The sequence below is a fragment of the Panicum virgatum genome, chromosome 7K (genome assembly GCF_016808335.1).
Source record: "Panicum virgatum strain AP13 chromosome 7K, P.virgatum_v5, whole genome shotgun sequence".
NCBI lineage: Eukaryota > Viridiplantae > Streptophyta > Magnoliopsida > Poales > Poaceae > Panicum > Panicum virgatum.
Window position 1 is genome coordinate 13,742,520 of NC_053142.1, and position 19,059 is coordinate 13,761,578.

The window sequence follows — 19,059 nt, forward strand, 5'->3', positions numbered from 1 at the left end:
AAACGGTCCGAATGCACCCAAAAGTACGAAACACCAAAATGTCATTTAGGGTCCAATGGGGTGGATCGGGTGCGTTTGTTGCAAAAATTCCGATGCGACTTCGTGGCACGAACTTTTGCACTTGTTCGGCCCGTTTGCACCGAGTTTTGTAAGGCAACAAACGTCCCGAATGCACCCAAATGGTACGAAACGCACCAAAACAACATCATTGTTAGTTTCCAATGGGGTGGATCGGGTGCGTTGGTTGCGAAAAATTCCGCCGCGACTTCGTGGCAACGAACTTTTGCACTAGTTCGGCCCGTTTTCCACCGAGTTTCGTAAGGCAACCAAATGTCCCTGATGCACCCAAATGGTACAAATGCACCAAATGTCAGTTTAGGGCCAATGGGGTGGATCGGGTGCGTTCGTTGCAAAAAATTCTGACGCAAACTTCGTGTCAACGAACTTTGCACTAGATCGGGTCCGTTTTCCACGAGTTTCGTAAGGCAACCAAACGGTCCTGAATGCACCCAATGGTACGAAACACCAAAACATCAGTTTAGGGTCCAATGGGTTGGATCGGGTGCGTTCGTTGCGAAAAATTCCGACGACTTTGTGGCACGAACTTTTGCACTAGTTCGGCCCGTTTTCGCACCGAGTTTCGTAAGGCAACCAAATGGCCCGAATGCCAAATAGTACGAAACACACCAAAATGTCAGTTTATGGTCCAATGGGTGGATCGGGTGCGTTTGTTGCGAAAAATTCAACGACTTTGTGGCACGAACTTTTGCACTAGTTCGGCCCGTTTTGCACCGAGTTTCGTAAGGCAACCAAACGGTCCGAATGCACCCAAATAGTACAAAACGCACCAAATTCAGTTTATGGTCCAATGGGGTGGATCGGGTGCGTTTATTGCGAAAAATTCCGATGCGACTTTGTGGCACGAACTTTGCACTAGTTCGGCCCGTATTGCACCGAGTTTCGTAAGGCAACCAACGGTCCCGAATGCACCCAAATTGTACGAAACGCAACAAAATGTTAGTTTAGGGTCCAATGGGTTGGATCGGGTGCGTTTGATCGAAAATTCCGACGCGACTTTGTGGCACGAACTTTTGCACTAGTTCGGCCCGTTTTGCTTCCGAGTTTCGTAGGAACCAAACGGTCCTGAATGCACCCAAATAGTACCAAAACGATCCAAACTGTCAGTTTATGGTCCAATGGGGTGGATCGGGTGCGTTGTTGCAAAAAATTCCGATGCGACTTGTGGCACGAACTTTTGCACTAGTTGTGCCCGTATTCACCGAGTTTCGTAAGGCAACCAAACGGTCCCGAATGCGCCCAAATGGTACGAAACACCAAAATGTCAGTTTAGGCTCAATGGGTTGGATCGGGTGCATTTGTTGGGAAAACTTCCGACGACTTTGTGGCACGGTCTTTTGCACTAGTTCGGCCCGTTTTGCACCGAGTTTCGTAAGGCAACCAAACGGTCCCGAATGCACCCAAATAGTACAAAAGGAACCAAAATAGTTAGTTTGTGATCTAATGGGGTGGATCGGGTGCGTTTGTGCGAAACATTCCGATGCGACTGTCGTGGCACGCAACTTTTGCACTAGTTCGACCCGAATTGCACCAAGTTTCGTAAGGCAACCAAACGGTCCCGAATGCACCCAAATGGTACGAAACGCACCAAAACGTCAGTTTTCGGGTCCAATGAGTTGGATCGTGTGCGTTCGTTGTGAAAAATTCCGACACGACTTCGTGGCACGAACGCACTAGTTCGGCCCGTTTTGCACCATGTTTTCGTAAGGCAGACAAATGGTCCGAATGCACCCGAATGGTACGAAACACAACAAAACATCGGTTTAGGGTCCAATGGGGTGGATCGGGTGCATTCGTGGCGAAAAATTCCGACACGACTTCGTGGCACGAACTTTTGCACTTGATCGGCCCCGTTTCCACCGAGTTTCTTAAGGCAACCAAATGATCCTGAATGCACCCAAATGGTACGAAACCACCCAAAACATCAGTTTGGGGTTCAATGGGGTGGATCGGGTTCGTTCGTTGCGAAAAATTCCGACACGACTTCGTGGCACGAACTTTGCACTAGTTCGGGCCCGTTTTCCACCGAGTTTCGTGAGGCAACCAAACGGTCCTGGATGCACCAAAATGGTATGAAATGCACCAAAACGTCAGTTTAGGGCCAAATGGTGTGGATCGGGTGCGTTCGTTGCGAAAAATTCTGACGCAACTTCGGGCACGAACTTTGCATTAGATTGGCCCGTTTTCCACAGTGTTTCGTAAGGCAACCATAACGGCCCTGAATGCAACCCAATGGTACGAAACACACCAAAACATCAGTTTAGGGTCCAATGGGGTGGATCGGGTGCGTTCATTACCAAAAATTCCGACGTGACTTTGTGGCACGAACTTTTGCACTAGATCGGCCCGTTTTCCTCCGAGTTTCATAAGGCAATCAAATGGCCCCGAATGCACCCAAATAGTATAAAAACACACCAAAACGTCAGTTTAGGGTCCAATGGGTTGGATCGCGTGCGTTTGTTGCAAAAAATTCCGACGCGACTTTGTGGCACGAACTTTTGCACTAGTTCGGCCCGTTTTGCACCGAGTTTCGTAAGGCAACCAAACGGTCCTGAGTTCACCCAAATAGTACGAAACAGATCCAAAATGTCAGTTTATGGTCAATGGGGTGGGGTGGATCGGGTGCGTTTGTTGCAAAAAATTCCGATGCGACTTTGTGGCACGAACTTTTGCACTAGTTCGGCCCGTATTGCACCGAGTTTCGTAAGGCAACCAAACGGTCCCGAATGCACCCAAATTGTACGAAACGCAACAAAATGTCAGTTTAGGGTCCAATGGGTTGGATCGGGTGCGTTTGATGCGAAAAATTCCGACGCGACTTTGTGGCACGAACTTTTGCACTAGTTCGGCCGTTTTGCTCCGAGTTTCGTAAGGCAACCAAACGGTCCTGAATGCACCCAAATAGTACAAAACGATCCAAAATGTCAGTTTATGGTCCAATGGGGTGGATCGGGTGCGTTTGTTGCAAAAAAATTCCGATGCGACTTTGTGGCACGAACTTTTGCACTAGTTGTGCCCGTATTGCACCGAGTTTCGTAAGGCAACCAAACGGTCCCGAATGCGCCCAAATGGTACGAAACACACCAAAACGTCAGTTTAGGCTCCAATGGGTTGGATCGGGTGCATTTGTTGGGAAAACTTTCCGACGCGACTTTGTGGCACGGTCTTTTGCACTAGTTCGGCCCGTTTTGCACCGAGTTTCGTAAGGCAACCAAACGGTCCCGAATGCACCCAAATAGTACAAAATGAACCAAAATAGTTAGTTTATGATCTAATGGGGTGGATCGGGTGCGTTTGTTGCGAAACATTCCCGATGCGACTTCGTGGCACGAACTTTTGCACTAGTTCGACCCGTATTGCACCAAGTTTCGTAAGGCAACCAAACGGTCCCGAATGCACCCAAATGGTACGAAACGCACCAAAACGTCAGTTTCGGGTCCAATGAGTTGGATCGTGTGCGTTCGTTGTGAAAAATTCCGACAAACGACTTCGTGGCACGAACGCACTAGTTCGGCCCGTTTTGCACCATGTTTCGTAAGGCAGACAAATGGTCCCGAATGCACCCGAATGGTACGAAACACAACAAAACATCGGTTTAGGGTCCAATGGGGTGGATCGGTGTGCATTCGTGGCGAAAAATTCCGACACGACTTCGTGGCACGAACTTTTGCACTTGATCGGCCCGTTTTCCACCGAGTTTCTTAAGGCAACCAAATGATCCTGAATGCACCCAAATGGTACGAAACGCACCAAAACATCAGTTTAGGGTTCAATGGGGTGGATCGGGTTCGTTCGTTGCGAAAATTCCGACACGACTTCGTGGCACGAACTTTTGCACTAGTTCGGCCCGTTTTCCACCGAGTTTCGTGAGGCAACCAAACTGGTCCTGGATGCACCAAAATGGTATGAAATGCACCAAAACGTCAGTTTAGGGCCAAATGGTGTGGATCGGGTGCGTTCGTTGCGAAAAATTCTGACGCAACTTCGGGGCACGAACTTTTGCATTAGATTGGCCCGTTTTCCACAGTGTTTCGTAAGGCAACCATACGGCCCTGAATGCACCCAATGGTACGAAACACACCAAAACATCAGTTTAGGGTCCAATGGGGTGGATCGGGTGCGTTCATTACCAAAAATTCCGACGCGACTTTGTGGCACGAACTTTTGCACTAGATCGGCCCGTTTCCTCCGAGTTTCATAAGGCAATCAAATGGCCCCCGAATGCACCCAAATAGTATAAAACACACCAAAACGTCAGTTTAGGGTCCAATGGGTTGGATCGCGTGCGTTTGTTGCAAAAAATTCCGACGCGACTTTGTGGCACGAACTTTTGCACTAGTTCGGCCCGTTTTGCACCGAGTTTCGTAAGGCAACCAAACGGTCCTGAGTGCACCCAAATAGTACGAAACGATCCAAAATGTCAGTTTATGGTCCAATGGGGTGGGGTGGATCGGGTGCGTTTGTTGCAAAAAATTCCGATGCGACTTGTGGCACGAACTTTTGCACTAGTTCGGCCCGTATTGCACCGAGTTTCGTAAGGCAACCAAACGGTCCCGAATGCACCCAAATTGTACGAAACGCAACAAAATGTCAGTTTAGGGTCCAATGGGTTGGATCGGGTGCGTTTGATGCGAAAAATTCCGACGCGACTTTGTGGCACGAACTTTTGCACTAGTTCGGCCGTTTTGCTCCGAGTTTCGTAAGGCAACCAAACGGTCCTGAATGCACCCAAATAGTACAAAACGATCCAAAATGTCAGTTTATGGTCCAATGGGGTGGATCGGGTGCGTTTGTTGCAAAAAAAATTCCGATGCGACTTGTGGCACGAACTTTTGCACTAGTTGTGCCCGTATTGCACCGAGTTTCGTAAGGCAACCAAACGGTCCCGAATGCGCCCAAATGGTACGAAACACACCAAAACGTCAGTTTAGGCTCCAATGGGTTGGATCGGGTGCATTTGTTGGGAAAACTTCCGACGCGACTTTGTGGCACGGTCTTTTGCACTAGTTCGGCCAGTTTTGCACCGAGTTTCGTAAGGCAACCAAACGGTCCCGAATGCACCCAAATAGTACAAAATGAACCAAAATATTAGTTTATGATCTAATGGGGTGGATCGGGTGCGTTTGTTGCGAAACATTCCGATGCGACTTCGTGGCACGAACTTTTGCACTAGTTCGACCCGTATTGCACCAAGTTTCGTAAGGCAACCAAACGGTCCCCGAATGCACCCAAATGGTACGAAACGCACCAAAACGTCAGTTTCGGGTCCAATGAGTTGGATCGTGTGCGTTCGTTGTGAAAAATTCCGACACGACTTCGTGGCACGAACGCACTAGTTCGGCCCGTTTTGCACCATGTTTTGTAAGGCAGACAAATGGTCCCGAATGCACCCGAATGGTACGAAACACAACAAAACATCGGTTTAGGGTCCAATGGGGTGGATCGGGTGCATTCGTGGCGAAAAATTCCGACACGACTTCGTGGCACGAACTTTTGCACTTGATCGGCCCGTTTTCCACCGAGTTTCTTAAGGCAACCAAATGATCCTGAATGCACCCAAATGGTACGAAACGCACCAAAACATCAGTTTAGGGTTCAATGGGGTGGATCGGGTTCGTTCGTTGCGAAAAATTCCGACACGACTTCGTGGCACGAACTTTTGCACTAGTTCGGCCCGTTTTCCCACCGAGTTTCGTGAGGCAACCAAACGGTCCTGGATGCACCAAAATGGTATGAAATGCACCAAAAACGTCAGTTTAGGGCCAAATGGTGTGGATCGGGTGCGTTCGTTGCGAAAAATTCTGACGCAACTTCGGGGCACGAACTTTTGCATTAGATTGGCCCGTTTTCCACAGTGTTTCGTAAGGCAACCATACGGCCCTGAATGCACCCAATGGTACGAAACACACCAAAACATCAGTTTAGGGTCCAATGGGGTGGATCGGGTGCGTTCATTACCAAAAATTCCGACGCGACTTTGTGGCACGAACTTTTGCACTAGATCGGCCCGTTTTCCTCCGAGTTTCATAAGGCAATCAAATGGCCCCGAATGCACCCAAATAGTATAAAACACACCAAAACGTCAGTTTAGGGTCCAATGGGTTGGATCGCGTGCGTTTGTTGCAAAAAATTCCGACGCGACTTTGTGGCACGAACTTTTGCACTAGTTCGGCCCGTTTTGCACCGAGTTTCGTAAGGCAACCAAACGGTCCTGAGTGCACCCAAATAGTACGAAACGATCCAAAATGTCAGTTTATGGTCCAATGGGGTGGGGTGGATCGGGTGCGTTTGTTGCAAAAAATTCCGATGCGACTTTGTGGCACGAACTTTTGCACTAGTTCGGCCCGTATTGCACCGAGTTTCGTAAGGCAACCAAACGGTCCCGAATGCACCCAAATTGTACGAAACGCAACAAAATGTCAGTTTAGGGTCCAATGGGTTGGATCGGGTGCGTTTGATGCGAAAAATTCCGACGCGACTTTGTGGCACGAACTTTTGCACTAGTTCGGCCGTTTTGCTCCGAGTTTCGTAAGGCAACCAAACGGTCCTGAATGCACCCAAATAGTACAAAACGATCCAAAATGTCAGTTTATGGTCCAATGGGGTGGATCGGGTGCGTTTGTTGCAAAAAAATTCCGATGCGACTTTGTGGCACGAACTTTTGCACTAGTTGTGCCCGTATTGCACCGAGTTTCGTAAGGCAACCAAACGGTCCCGAATGCGCCCAAATGGTACGAAACACACCAAAACGTCAGTTTAGGCTCCAATGGGTTGGATCGGGTGCATTTGTTGGGAAAACTTCCGACGCGACTTTGTGGCACGGTCTTTTGCACTAGTTCGGCCCGTTTTGCACCGAGTTTCGTAAGGCAACCAAACGGTCCCGAATGCACCCAAATAGTACAAAATGAACCAAAATGTTAGTTTATGATCTAATGGGGTGGATCGGGTGCGTTTGTTGCGAAACATTCCGATGCGACTTCGTGGCACGAACTTTTGCACTAGTTCGACCCGTATTGCACCAAGTTTCGTAAGGCAACCAAACGGTCCCGAATGCACCCAAATGGTACGAAACGCACCAAAACGTCAGTTTCGGGTCCAATGAGTTGGATCGTGTGCGTTCGTTGTGAAAAATTCCGACACGACTTCGTGGCACGAACGCACTAGTTCGGCCCGTTTTGCACCATGTTTCGTAAGGCAGACAAATGGTCCCGAATGCACCCGAATGGTACGAAACACAACAAAACATCGGTTTAGGGTCCAATGGGGTGGATCGGGTGCATTCGTGGCGAAAAATTCCGACACGACTTCGTGGCACGAACTTTTGCACTTGATCGGCCCGTTTTCCACCGAGTTTCTTAAGGCAACCAAATGATCCTGAATGCACCCAAATGGTACGAAACGCACCAAAACATCAGTTTAGGGTTCAATGGGGTGGATCGGGTTCGTTCGTTGCGAAAAATTCCGACACGACTTCGTGGCACGAACTTTTGCACTAGTTCGGCCCGTTTTCCACCGAGTTTCGTGAGGCAAACCAAATGGTCCTGGATGCACCAAAATGGTATGAAATGCACCAAAACGTCAGTTTAGGGCCAAATGGTGGGGATCGGGTGCGTTCGTTGCGAAAAATTCTGACGCAACTTCGGGGCACGAACTTTTGCATTAGATTGGCCCGTTTTCCACAGTGTTTCGTAAGGCAACCATACGGCCCTGAATGCACCCAATGGTACGAAACACACCAAAACATCAGTTTAGGGTCCAATGGGGTGGATCGGGTGCGTTCATTACCAAAAATTCCGACGCGACTTTGTGGCACGAACTTTTGCACTAGATCGGCCCGTTTTCCTCCGAGTTTCATAAGGCAATCAAATGGCCCCGAATGCACCCAAATAGTATAAAACACACCAAAACGTCAGTTTAGGGTCCAATGGGTTGGATCGCGTGCGTTTGTTGCAAAAAATTCCGACGCGACTTTGTGGCACGAACTTTTGCACTAGTTCGGCCCGTTTTGCACCGAGTTTCGTAAGGCAACCAAACGGTCCTGAGTGCACCCAAATAGTACGAAACGATCCAAAATGTCAGTTTATGGTCCAATGGGGTGGGGTGGATCGGGTGCGTTTGTTGCAAAAAATGCCGATGCGACTTTGTGGCACGAACTTTTGCACTAGTTCGGCCCGTATTGCACCGAGTTTCGTAAGGCAACCAAACGGTCCCGAATGCACCCAAATTGTACGAAACGCAACAAAATGTCAGTTTAGGGTCCAATGGGTTGGATCGGGTGCGTTTGATGCGAAAAATTCCGACGCGACTTTGTGGCACGAACTTTTGCACTAGTTCGGCCGTTTTGCTCCGAGTTTCGTAAGGCAACCAAACGGTCCTAAATGCACCCAAATAGTACAAAACGATCCAAAATGTCAGTTTATGGTCCAATGGGGTGGATCGGGTGCGTTTGTTGCAAAAAAATTCCGATGCGACTTTGTGGCACGAACTTTTGCACTAGTTGTGCCCGTATTGCACCGAGTTTCGTAAGGCAACCAAACGGTCCCGAATGCGCCCAAATGGTACGAAACACACCAAAACGTCAGTTTAGGCTCCAATGGGTTGGATCGGGTGCATTTGTTGGGAAAACTTCCGACGCGACTTTGTGGCACGGTCTTTTGCACTAGTTCGGCCCGTTTTGCACCGAGTTTCGTAAGGCAACCAAACGGTCCCGAATGCACCCAAATAGTACAAAATGAACCAAAATATTAGTTTATGATCTAATGGGGTGGATCGGGTGCGTTTGTTGCGAAACATTCCGTTGCGACTTCGTGGCACGAACTTTTGCACTAGTTCGACCCGTATTGCACCAAGTTTCGTAAGGCAACCAAACGGTCCCGAATGCACCCAAATGGTACGAAACGCACCAAAACGTTAGTTTCGGGTCCAATGAGTTGGATCGTGTGCGTTCGTTGTGAAAAATTCCGACACGACTTCGTGGCATGAACGCACTAGTTCGGCCCGTTTTGCACCATGTTTCGTAAGGCAGACAAATGGTCCCGAATGCACCCGAATGGTACGAAACACAACAAAACATCGGTTTAGGGTCCAATGGGGTGGATCGGGTGCATTCGTGGCGAAAAATTCCGACACGACTTCGTGGCACGAACTTTTGCACTTGATCGGCCCGTTTTCCACCGAGTTTCTTAAGGCAACCAAATGATCCTGAATGCACCCAAATGGTACGAAACGCACCAAAACATCAGTTTAGGGTTCAATGGGGTGGATCGGGTTCGTTCGTTGCGAAAAATTCCGACACGACTTCGTGGCACGAACTTTTGCACTAGTTCGGCCCGTTTTCCACCGAGTTTCGTGAGGCAACCAAACGGTCCTGGATGCACCAAAATGGTATGAAATGCACCAAAACGTCAGTTTAGGGCCAAATGGTGTGGATCGGGTGCGTTCGTTGCGAAAAATTCTGACGCAACTTCGGGGCACGAACTTTTGCATTAGATTGGCCCGTTTTCCACAGTGTTTCGTAAGGCAACCATACGGCCCTGAATGCACCCAATGGTACGAAACACACCAAAACATCAGTTTAGGGTCCAATGGGGTGGATCGGGTGCGTTCATTACCAAAAATTCCGACGCGACTTTGTGGCACGAACTTTTGCACTAGATCGGCCCGTTTTCCTCCGAGTTTCATAAGGCAATCAAATGGCCCCGAATGCACCCAAATAGTATAAAACACACCAAAACGTCAGTTTAGGGTCCAATGGGTTGGATCGCATGCGTTTGTTGCAAAAAATTCCGACGCGACTTTGTGGCACGAACTTTTGCACTAGTTCGGCCCGTTTTGCACCGAGTTTCGTAAGGCAACCAAACGGTCCTGAGTGCACCCAAATAGTACGAAACGATCCAAAATGTCAGTTTATGGTCCAATGGGGTGGGGTGGATCGGGTGCGTTTGTTGCAAAAAATTCCGATGCGACTTTGTGGCACGAAATTTTGCACTAGTTCGGCCCGTATTGCACCGAGTTTCGTAAGGCAACCAAACGGTCCCGAATTCACCCAAATTGTACGAAACGCAACAAAATGTCAGTTTAGGGTCCAATGGGTTGGATCGGGTGCGTTTGATGCGAAAAATTCCGACGCGACTTTGTGGCACGAACTTTTGCACTAGTTCGGCCGTTTTGTTCCGAGTTTCGTAAGGCAACCAAACGGTCCTGAATGCACCCAAATAGTACAAAACGATCCAAAATGTCAGTTTATGGTCCAATGGGGTGGATCGGGTGCGTTTGTTGCAAAAAAATTCCGATGCGACTTTGTGGCACGAACTTTTGCACTAGTTCGGCCCGTATTGCACCGTGTTTCGTAAGGCAACCAAATGGTCCCGAATGCGCCCAAATGGTACGAAACACACCAAAACGTCAGTTTAGGCTCCAATGGGTTGGATCGGGTGCATTTGTTGGGAAAACTTCCGACGCGACTTTGTGGCACGGTCTTTTGCACTAGTTCGGCCCGTTTTGCACCGAGTTTCGTAAGGCAACCAAACGGTCCCGAATGCAACCGAATAGAACAAAATGAACCAAAATGTTAGTTTATGATCTAATGGGGTGGATCGGGTGCGTTTGTTGCGAAACATTCCGATGCGACTTCGTGGCACGAACTTTTGCACTAGTTCGACCCGTATTGCACCAAGTTTCGTAAGGCAACCAAACGGTCCCGAATGCACCCAAATGGTACGAAACGCACCAAAACATCAGTTTCGGGTCCAATGAGTTGGATCGTGTGCGTTCGTTGTGAAAAATTCCGACACGACTTCGTGGCACGAACGCACTAGTTCGGCCCGTTTTGCACCATGTTTCGTAAGGCAGACAAATGGTCCCGAATGCACCCGAATGGTACGAAAGACAACAAAACATCGGTTTAGGGTCCAATGGGGTGGATCGGTTGCATTCATGGCGAAAAATTCCGACACGACTTCGTGGCACGAACTTTTGCACTTGATCGGCCCGTTTTCCACCGAGTTTCTTAAGGCAACCAAATGATCCTGAATGCACCCAAATGGTACGAAACGCACCAAAACATCAGTTTAGGGTTCAATGGGGTGGATCGGGTTCGTTCGTTGCGAAAAAATTCCGACACGACTTCGTGGCACGAACTTTTGCACTAGTTCGGCCCGTTTTCCACCGAGTTTCGTGAGGCAACCAAACGGTCCTGGATGCACCAAAATGGTATGAAATGCACCAAAACGTCAGTTTAGGGCCAAATGGTGTGGATCGGGTGCGTTCGTTGCGAAAAATTCTGACGCAACTTCGGGGCACGAACTTTTGCATTAGATTGGCCCGTTTTCCACAGTGTTTCGTAAGGCAACCATACGGCCCTGAATGCACCCAATGGTACGAAACACACCAAAACATCAGTTTAGGGTCCAATGGGGTGGATCGGGTGCGTTCATTACCAAAAATTCCGACGCGACTTTGTGGCACGAACTTTTGCACTAGATCGGCCCGTTTTCCTCCGAGTTTCATAAGGCAATCAAATGGCCCCGAATGCACCCAAATAGTATAAAACACACCAAAACGTCAGTTTAGGGTCCAATGGGTTGGATCGCGTGCGTTTGTTGCAAAAAATTCCGACGCGACTTTGTGGCACGAACTTTTGCACTAGTTCGGCCCGTTTTGCACCGAGTTTCGTAAGGCAACCAAACGGTCCTGAGTGCACCCAAATAGTACGAAACGATCCAAAATGTCAGTTTATGGTCCAATGGGGTGGGGTGGATCGGGTGCGTTTGTTGCGAAAAATTCCGACGCGACTTTGTGGCACGAACTTTTGCACTAGTTCGGCCCGTATTGCACCGAGTTTCGTAAGGCAACCAAACGGTCCCGAATGCACCCAAATTGTACGAAACGCAACAAAATGTCAGTTTAGGGTCCAATGGGTTGGATCGGGTGCGTTTGATGCGAAAAATTCCGACGCGACTTTGTGGCACGAACTTTTGCACTAGTTCGGCTGTTTTGCTCCGAGTTTCGTAAGGCAACCAAACGGTCCTGAATGCACCCAAATAGTACAAAACGATCCAAAATGTCAGTTTATGGTCCAATGGGGTGGATCGGGTGCGTTTGTTGCAAAAAAATTCCGATGCGACTTTGTGGCACGAACTTTTGCACCAGTTGTGCCCGTATTGCACCGAGTTTCGTAAGGCAACCAAACGGTCCCGAATGCGCCCAAATGGTACGAAACACACCAAAACGTCAGTTTAGGCTCCAATGGGTTGGATCGGGTGCATTTGTTGGGAAAACTTCCGACGCGACTTTGTGGCACGGTCTTTTGCACTAGTTCGGCCCGTTTTGCACCGAGTTTCGTAAGGCAACCAAACGGTCCCGAATGCACCCAAATAGTACAAAATGAACCAAAATGTTAGTTTATGATCTAATGGGGTGGATCGGGTGCGTTTGTTGCGAAACATTCCGATGCGACTTCGTGGCACGAACTTTTGCACTAGTTCGACCCGTATTGCACCAAGTTTCGTAAGGCAACCAAACGGTCCCGAATGCACCCAAATGGTACGAAACGCACCAAAACGTCAGTTTCGGGTCCAATGAGTTGGATCGTGTGCGTTCGTTGTGAAAAATTCCGACACGACTTCGTGGCACGAACGCACTAGTTCGGCCCGTTTTGCACCATGTTTCGTAAGGCAGACAAATGGTCCCGAATGCACCCGAATGGTACGAAACACAACAAAACATCGGTTTAGGGTCCAATGGGGTGGATCGGGTGCATTCGTGGCGAAAAATTCCGACACGACTTCGTGGCACGAACTTTTGCACTTGATCGGCCCGTTTTCCACCGAGTTTCTTAAGGCAACCAAATGATCCTGAATGCACCCAAATGGTACGAAACGCACCAAAACATCAGTTTAGGGTTCAATGGGGTGGATCGGGTTCGTTCGTTGCGAAAAATTCCGACACGACTTCGTGGCACGAACTTTTGCACTAGTTCGGCCCGTTTTCCACCGAGTTTCGTGAGGCAACCAAACGGTCCTGGATGCACCAAAATGGTATGAAATGCACCAAAACGTCAGTTTAGGGCCAAATGGTGTGGATCGGGTGCGTTCGTTGCGAAAAATTCTGACGCAACTTCGGGGCACGAACTTTTGCATTAGATTGGCCCGTTTTCCACAGTGTTTCGTAAGGCAACCATACGGCCCTGAATGCACCCAATGGTATGAAACACACCAAAACATCAGTTTAGGGTCCAATGGGGTGGATCGGGTGCGTTCATTACCAAAAATTCCGACGCGACTTTGTGGCACGAACTTTTGCACTAGATCGGCCCGTTTTCCTCCGAGTTTCATAAGGCAATCAAATGGCCCCGAATGCACCCAAATAGTATAAAACACACCAAAACGTCAGTTTAGGGTCCAATGGGTTGGATCACGTGCGTTTGTTGCAAAAAATTCCGACGCGACTTTGTGGCACGAACTTTTGCACTAGTTCGGTCCGTTTTGCACCGAGTTTCGTAAGGCAACCAAACGGTCCTGAGTGCACCCAAATAGTACGAAACGATCCAAAATGTCAGTTTATGGTCCAATGGGGTGGGGTGGATCGGGTGCGTTTGTTGCGAAAAATTCCGACGCGACTTTGTGGCACGAACTTTTGCACTAGTTCGGCCCGTATTGCACCGAGTTTCGTAAGGCAACCAAACGGTCCCGAATGCACCCAAATTGTACGAAACGCAACAAAATGTCAGTTTAGGGTCCAATGGGTTGGATCGGGTGCGTTTGATGCGAAAAATTCCGACGCGACTTTGTGGCACGAACTTTTGCACTAGTTCGGCCGTTTTGCTCCGAGTTTCGTAAGGCAACCAAACGGTCCTGAATGCACCCAAATAGTACAAAACGATCCAAAATGTCAGTTTATGGTCCAATGGGGTGGATCGGGTGCGTTTGTTGCAAAAAAATTCCGATGCGACTTTGTGGCACGAACTTTTGCACTAGTTCGGCCCGTATTGCACCGAGTTTCGTAAGGCAACCAAACGGTCCCGAATGCGCCCAAATGGTACGAAACACACCAAAACGTCAGTTTAGGCTCCAATGGGTTGGATCGGGTGCATTTGTTGGGAAAACTTCCGACGCGACTTTGTGGCACGGTCTTTTGCACTAGTTCGGCCCGTTTTGCACCGAGTTTCGTAAGGCAACCAAACGGTCCCGAATGCAACCGAATAGTACAAAATGAACCAAAATGTTAGTTTATGATCTAATGGGGTGGATCGGGTGCGTTTGTTGCGAAACATTCCGATGCGACTTCGTGGCACGAACTTTTGCACTAGTTCGACCCGTATTGCACCAAGTTTCGTAAGGCAACCAAACGGTCCCGAATGCACCCAAATGGTACGAAACGCACCAAAACGTCAGTTTCGGTTCCAATGAGTTGGATCGTGTGCGTTCGTTGTGAAAAATTCCGACACGACTTCGTGGAACGAACGCACTAGTTCGGCCCGTTTTGCACCATGTTTCGTAAGGCAGACAAATGGTCCCGAATGTACCCGAATGGTACGAAACACAACAAAACATCGGTTTAGGGTCCAATGGGGTGGATCGGGTGCATTCGTGGCGAAAAATTCCGACACGACTTCGTGGCACGAACTAATGCACTAGTTCGGCCCGTTTCGCGCTGAGTTTCATAAGGCAACCAAACCATCCCGAATGCACCCAAACAGTACGAAACACACCAAAATGTCAGTTTATGGTCCAATGGGGTGGATCGGGTGCGTTCATTACAAAAAATTCCGACGCAACATTGTGGCACGAACTTTTGCACTAGATCGGCCCGTTTTCCTCCGAGTTTCATAAGGCTATCAAATGGCCCCGAATGCACCCAAATAGTACAAAATGCACCAAAACATCAGTTTAGGGTCCAATGGGTTGGATCGGGTGCGTTCGTTGCGAAAAATTCCGAAGCGACTTTGTGGCACGAACTTTTGCACAAGTTCGGCCCGTTTTGCACCGAGTTTCGTAAGGCAACCAAACCATCCCGAATGCACCCAAATAGTATGAAACGCACTAAAATGTCAATTTAGGGTCCAATGGGTTGGATCAGGTGCGTTTGTTGCCAAAAATTCGGACGCGACTTCGTGTTACAAACTTTTGCACTTGTTCGGCCCGTTTTCCACCGAGTTTCGTGCGGCAACCAAATGGTCCTGAATGCACCCAAATGGTACGAAACGAACCAAAACGTCAGTTTAGGGTCAAATGGGGTGGATCGGGTGCATTCGTTGCGAAAAATTCAACGCGACTTTGTGGCACGAATTTTTGCACTAGTTCGGCCCGTTTTGTACCGAGTTTCGTAAGGCAACCAAACAGTCCCGAACGCACCCAAACAGTACGAAACACATCAAAATGTCAGTTTATGGTCCAATGGGGTGGATCGGGTGCATTTGTTGCGAAAAATTACGATGCGACTTCGTGGCACGAACTTTTGCACTAGTTCGGCCCGAATTGCACCGAGTTTTGTAAGGAAATCAAACGGTCCCGAATGCACCCAAACAGTACGAAACGCACCAAAACAGCACTCGATCCACCCCATTGGATCCTAAACTGATGTTTTGGGGTCCAATGGGGTGGATCGGGTGCATTGGTTGCAAAAAATTCCACCGCGACTTTGTGGCACGAACTTTTGCACTAGTTCGGCCCGTTTTCCACCGAGTTTCGTAAGGCAGCCAAATAGTCCTAGACGCACCCAAATGGTACAAAATGCACCAAAATGTTAGTTTAGGGCCAAATGGGGTGGACCAGGTGCGTTCGTTGCAAAAAATTCTGACGCAACTTCGTGGCACGAACTTTTGCACTAGATCGGCCCGTTTTCCACCGAGTTTCGTAAGGCAACCAAACGGTCCTGAATGCACCCAATGGTACGAAATGCACCAAAACATCAGTTTAGGGTCCAATGGGGTGGGTCGGGTGCATTCGTTGCGAAAAATTCCGACGCGACTTTGTGGCACGAACTTTTGCACTAGTTCGGCCCACTTTCCTCTGAGTTTCCTAAGGCAACCAAATGGTCCCAAATGCATCCAAATAGTACGAAACACACTAAAATGTCAGTTTAGGGTCCAATGGGTTGGATCGGGTGTGTTTGTTGCCAAAAATTCCGACGCGACTTCGTGTTACAAACTTTTGCACTTGTTCGGCCCGTTTTCCACCGAGTTTCGTGAGGCAACCAAACGGTCCTGAATGCACCCAAATGGAACGAAACGAACCAAAACGTGAGTTTAGGGTCAAATGGGGTGGATCGGGTGCGTTCGTTGCGAAAAATTCAACGCGACTTTGTGGCACAAACTTTTGCACAAGTTCGGCCCGTTTTGCACCGAGTTTCGTAAGGCAACCAATCGGTCCCGAATGCACCCAAATAGTACAAAACGCACCAAAATATCAGTTTATGGTCCAATGGGGTGGATCGGGTGCGTTTATTGCGAAAAATTCCGATGCGACTTCGTGGCACGAACTTCTGCACTAGTTCGGCCCGTGTTGCACCGAGTTTCGTAAGGCAACCAAACGGTCCCGAATGCACCCAAATGCTACGAAACACACCAAAACGTCAGTTTAGGCTCCAATGGGTTGGATCGGGTGCATTTGTTGGGAAAAATTCCGACGCGACTTTGTGGCACTATCTTTTGCACTAGTTCGGCCCGTTTTGCACCGAGTTTCGTAAGGCAACCAAACGGTCCCGAATGCCACCAAATAGTACAAAACGAACCAAAATGTTAGTTTATGATCCAATGGGCCGGATCGGGTGCGTTTGTTGCGAAACATTCCGATGCGACTTCGTGGCACGAACTTTTGCACTAGTTCGGCCCGAATTGCACCGAGTTTTGTAAGGAAATCAAACGGTCCCGAATGCACCCAAACAGTACGAAACGCACCAAAACAGCACTCGATCCACCCCATTGGATCCTAAACTGATGTTTTGGGGTCCAATGGGGTGGATCGGTTGCATTGGTTGCAAAAAATTCCACCGCGACTTTGTGGCACGAACTTTTGCACTAGTTCGGCCCGTTTTCCACCGAGTTTCGTAAGGCAGCCAAATAGTCCTAGACGCACCCAAATGGTACAAAATGCACCAAAATGTTAGTTTAGGGCCAAATGGGGTGGACCAGGTGCGTTCGTTGCAAAAAATTCTGACGCAACTTCGTGGCACGAACTTTTGCACTAGATCGGCCCGTTTTCCACCGAGTTTCGTAAGGCAACCAAACGGTCCTGAATGCACCCAATGGTACGAAATGCACCAAAACATCAGTTTAGGGTCCAATGGGGTGGGTCGGGTGCATTCGTTGCGAAAAATTCCGACGCGACTTTGTGGCACGAACTTTTGCACTAGTTCGGCCCATTTTCCTCTGAGTTTCCTAAGGCAACCAAATGGTCCCAAATGCATCCAAATAGTACGAAACACACTAAAATGTCAGTTTAGGGTCCAATGGGTTGGATCGGGTGTGTTTGTTGCCAAAAATTCCGACGCGACTTCGTGTTACAAACTTTTGCACTTGTTCGGCCCGTTTTCCACCGAGTTTCGTGAGGCAACCAAACGGTCCTGAATGCACCCAAATGGAACGAAACGAACCAAAACGTGAGTTTAGGGTCAAATGGGGTGGATCGGGTGCGTTCGTTGCGAAAAATTCAACGCGACTTTGTGGCACAAACTTTTGCACAAGTTCGGCCCGTTTTGCACCGAGTTTCGTAAGGCAACCAATCGGTCCCGAATGCACCCAAATAGTACAAAACGCACCAAAATATCAGTTTATGGTCCAATGGGGTGGATCGGGTGCGTTTATTGCGAAAAATTCCGATGCGACTTCGTGGCACGAACTTCTGCACTAGTTCGGCCCGTGTTGCACCGAGTTTCGTAAGGCAACCAAACGGTCCCGAATGCACCCAAATGCTACGAAACACACCAAAACGTCAGTTTAGGCTCCAATGGGTTGGATCGGGTGCATTTGTTGGGAAAAATTCCGACGCGACTTTGTGGCACTATCTTTTGCACTAGTTCGGCCCGTTTTGCACCGAGTTTCGTAAGGCAACCAAACGGTCCCGAATGCCACCAAATAGTACAAAACGAACCAAAATGTTAGTTTATGATCCAATGGGCCGGATCGGGTGCGTTTGTTGCGAAACATTCCGATGCGACTTCGTGGCACGAACTTTTGCACTAGTTCGGCCCGTATTGCACCAAGTTTCGTAAGGCACCCAAACGGTCCCGAATGCACCCAAATGGTATGAAACGCACCAAAACGTCAGTTTAGGGTCCAATGAGTTGGATCGTGTGTGTTCGTTGCGAAAAATTCCGAAACGACTTCGTGGCACGAACACACTAGTTCGGCCCGTTTTGCACCATGTTTCGTAAGGCAACCAAATGGTCCCGAATGCGCCCGAATGGTACGAAACACAACAAAACATTAGTTTAGGGTCCAATGGGGTGGATCGGGTGCGTTCGTTGCGAAAAATTCTGACACGACTTCGTGGCACGAACTTTTGCACTTGATCGGCCTGTTTTCCACCGAGTTTCGTAAGGCAACCAAATGATCCTGAATGCACCCAAATGGTACGAAACGCACCAAAACGTCAGTTTATGGCCAAATGGTGTGGATCGGGTGCGTTCGTTGCGAAAAATTCTGACGCAACTTCGAGGCACGAACTTTTGCACTAGATTGGCCCGTTTTCCACAGAGTTTCGTAAGGCAACCATACGGCCCTGAATGCACCCAATGGTACGAAACACACCAAAACATCAGTATAGGGTCCAATGGGGAGGATCGGGTAAGTTCATTACCAAAAATTCGGACGTGACTTCGTGGCACGAACTTTTTGCACTAGTTCGGCCCGTTTGGCACCGAGTTTCGTAAGGAAACCAAACGGTCCCGAATGCACCCAATGGTACGAAACGCACCAAAACATCAGTTTAGGGGCCAATGGAGTGGATCGGGTGCGTTTGTTGCGAAAAATTCCGACGCAAC